Source organism: Gossypium hirsutum, chromosome D12 (assembly GCF_007990345.1).
Source record: "Gossypium hirsutum isolate 1008001.06 chromosome D12, Gossypium_hirsutum_v2.1, whole genome shotgun sequence".
Classification (NCBI taxonomy): domain Eukaryota; kingdom Viridiplantae; phylum Streptophyta; class Magnoliopsida; order Malvales; family Malvaceae; genus Gossypium; species Gossypium hirsutum.
This window is the reverse complement of record NC_053448.1, coordinates 16,331,538-16,335,478: the sequence shown is the minus strand read 5'-3', so window position 1 is coordinate 16,335,478 and position 3,941 is coordinate 16,331,538. Positions and strand designations below refer to the sequence as shown.

At 34.6% G+C, this 3,941-nt stretch overlaps 1 non-coding gene across 1 annotated transcript; it reads left to right on the top strand.

Moving 5' to 3' along the window:
• Positions 1 to 1,625: 1,625 nt before the first annotated feature.
• LOC121224722 (small nucleolar RNA R71) lies at positions 1,626 to 1,732 on the top strand. The gene has a single exon (XR_005922467.1). It is a non-coding gene; the product is annotated as a small nucleolar RNA R71 (small nucleolar RNA).
• The last annotated feature ends 2,209 nt before the right edge of the window (positions 1,733 to 3,941 follow it).

Genomic DNA, 3,941 nt, shown 5'->3' with positions numbered 1-3,941 from the left:
TATTTTCACACTTCATAGCATCAAAAACATTAAAAGTTCATTGTTAATCATTAACTCTCATAGTTAATTCACCTTTTCGGACATCAATTAATGTTCTATCCATTGCTAAGAAAGGTCTCCTAAGTATGATTGGTACCTCTTTATCAGCCTCACATTCTAGAATAATAAAATCTGCTGGAAAAATAAACTTGTCAACTCTTACCAACACATCTTCGATTTTACCTTCTGGATGTGCATAAGATCTATCAGCTAATTGTAGTGTGACAGTTGTGGATCTCGCCTTTCCTATTCCAAGCTTCTTGAAAACAGACATAGGCATTAGATTTATGTTTGCACCCAAATCACATAATGCTTTGCATACATAATGATTTCCAATAGAGTAAGGTGTAGTAAAACTCCTTGCATCCTTCAGTTTTGGTGGCAATTTATTTTTGAGCATTATTGTGCACCCTTCAATGAGAACAACGGTTTCAAATTCTCCTAACCTTTGTTTCTTTGATAAAATATCTTTCATGAACTTCACGAAGATAGGCATTTGCTCCAATGCTTCCACCAATGGTATATTAATATGTAATTGTTTCAGGACCTTTAGAAATTTCTTAAATTGAACATATTGCTTAGATTTTTGGAGCTGCTGAGAAAAGGTGGCGGTGGCCTTCCTTTCATTTTTCTAAATTGTTTTGCCGTGACTTTTTTATCAGCAATACAAGTTCCATCTATTTCAGCATTTTTCTAGTTGCTTTTTTCCTTTGTAGCTTGCTCCCGTACTGATTTTGAATTCTTTTCATTTGCAAAATTTGAAATTCCTTCTTCAATAATGGTGTTATTCACAACTCCTGGTAGCTGAGTACCACTTCGAAATGTAATGCCTTTGCACTGTTCCTTCCCTTGAGATCGAGAACTCTCAGTGTCACTCGGCAATACTCCTTGCTATCTAAAATTTAATACAGTGGCAATTTCCCCTACTTGATTTTACAATGCTCTTAAAGATGCAGCCTGGCTCTAAATGATAGCATTATTCTTGGCCATATACTCTATCAATAAAGCTTCCATAGATGAAGAACTTGAAGCTGAATTTTTCTAGGCATTTTTTCGTGGCAGAGATTGATTGTACCCAGGTAGTACACTCGCAACATTATGTTGAATGGCATTACTAGCATTTCCCACCCCTTGATTACTCTAACTGAAATTAAGATGTTGTTTCCACCCCGAACTGTATATGTTGGAGTACAGGTTGTTGTTGTTGAGATCAAAATTCCCCATGTAATAAACTGAGGCTGGGTTCGATGGGCAGTCATCAAAAACATGATCTTCTCTATAGTAAACACATGATAACTTTGCTTCTTTCATTTCCTACACTGTAGATGGCATTTTCAGTGTTTTAATCATATTTGTTAAAGATGATACTTGAGCTGTTAGAGATGTAATTGCATCAAGCTCCATTGCTCATACAACTCTTCTGCAAGTTCTAGTATTGATAATCATTATTTGTTATCCTTTCCAAAATTTCATAAGCCTCATTGTATGATTTATCGAGTAAAGCCTCATTGGCAGATGCGTTGACAACCATTCTTGTATGAGCATTCAATCCATTGTAAAACATTTCCATTTTCGTCTAATATTGCAAACCATGCATTGGGCATTTTCTCAATAGCTCCTTGAATCACTCTCATGCTTCATATAATGTTTCATCATTTAATTTTCTAAAGGATGTAATGTCATTCCTCAACTTCGCATTCATGTTAAGAGGATTATATCTTAGCAGAAACCTCTAACACAGTTCATTTTATGATGCCACCGTACTTGATGGCAATGCATTTAACCATGCTCTAGCGCGATCTCGTAATGAGTAAGGCAATAACTTCAGTCGCAGGGCATCTTTAGGAACACCTTACTACCTGAATGAATCACAGACTTTTAAAAAAAGTCGTAAGTGGATTTGTGGATCTTCCGTAGGAAATCCAATGAACTGCCCTATAGTTTGCAGCATTTAGAACATCATTGTCTTTAATTCGTATTATCGAGCTTGAATATGTGGCCTAACCATTCCTGGATTCAGATCATCTAAGATTGGCACTACATGTTCTCTAATGGGTCTGTTTCTATTATCTACAATCCGAGGAATATTAGCATCCCTTCTTTCTTGATGTAATGGCTCTTCTCTACCTGGATCATTTATAATTCTTTCCATTTCTCGCAACTCTTTTCTCATTCGTTTGAAGGTTCTCTCAATATTTGGATCAAAATAGGACTCTGTATTCTCCAGAATATTTCTATGCATGCACTAGCATAGACCTAAAAAAGAAAAAACAAAATAACTAATTAAACTAAACTAATAGAAATTAAATAGATAATAACAAACCAATTTTCACCAATGTTGCCGATCCCCAGTAACGACACCAAAAACTTGTTACGTGCAAATATGTAATGCAAATGTGCAAGTGTACACATTGATTCAAGTAATATAATGATGAGTGAGTATCGTCTCCATAAGGATCAGAAATTGATTGCAATTGGTAAAGTATTACTGTAGATTTAACTAATTAAACCCTGTAAAAGAAACAGCGTATAAATTGATGAAGGGAATTAATGAATGAACTAATAATATCAATTATAACTGAAAAAATGACAAAGCAATCTAAATGTCGTGGCAATTCATAGAGAATAAGTAGATAGTATTTCTACTGTTAGTGATAAAGGTTGAGATTACTCAGGGAATAATAACTACTGCCTAGAGAATTACTACTGCAATCTACTTCTTTTGAAAGTCCGAATTTAGTTATTATCTTGAGTCTGTGTATGTCTACAAGACTCACGAATGATAACAAAACATTTGTACAGATCGTAACTTCTATGTTTAGAGTGTTGCATTTATTCTTTCGAATATTCGTCTGTGTTAATCAATTAATAATCTGATGCATTTAATCCTTTTAGATTCAAATCCATCTAAGAACATAGCATATTGTCAACTATGTCGAGAGCTTGCATGCATGCATTCAAAATAAGCATAAATTGACTGAAACAATAATTTTAACCAAAATCATATCTTGGGCATTACAGATAATTCAATATTCACCCAAATAATTCCAACCCAAAGATAACTAGCTTATGAGTTCGATAATGAAATCAGAAATTAAATCATTCATCAACATTCTTCAAGTTTTAGAAATCACAGAAATTAAAACCAAGAAAAACAAAACAAAGGCAGAACTATAGGAAGGTCTCGCTACACTCCAGCTTCTTCTCAAGATTTTACATAAAACCCAAGGCGGATTTCTCCTCCCCTTCTTCATGTTTTTGTTATCCTCTTTTTAGATGCTACCCTCTTATTCTCTTCTGAATTTTCCACGCAATTTCTACAAAGGATTATGTTGTAGAGACAGAAACCACTCTCATTCTTTTCATTTCTCCTCACAATCTGTGTGTCTTCTTCTCTTCTCTCTCCTTCTTTTATAGGGTAGATATGTCTCTCTCAGCACACATATTTTGCTTCTCTTTTTTAGGGTGATTTATCTGGTACATGTACAGCTGGCTGAGAGTGACGTGGATTGAGTTTTGTGTCATCTTCCTAGAATTACCATGACATTTCTGTTGGCAATCTATCCCACGATTTTCCATGGCAATGTTTCACATCCTTCGTTCTCTTTTCCTCTTCCTCTTTTCCTTCTTCTTGCCTCTTTCATCCTACCTGCACCTACTCCTAAAGACTACCAAACCTCTTTCCAACAATTAAAAGTAACATAAATTTACAGTTAAAACACAATCTAAGCTTTAGTATGTAATGCTCTAGTAAAAAGTCTAAAATGCAAACATATTTTCTTAATTACAAGCAAATACATTTGTTTTGAAGCCTGAAATATAACTCTTTTCAAGAGTTATCAGTAACCTAAACTCTTCCTACTCGCCTATGTACTATTCTAGTGATGACTTGATAAGATTTC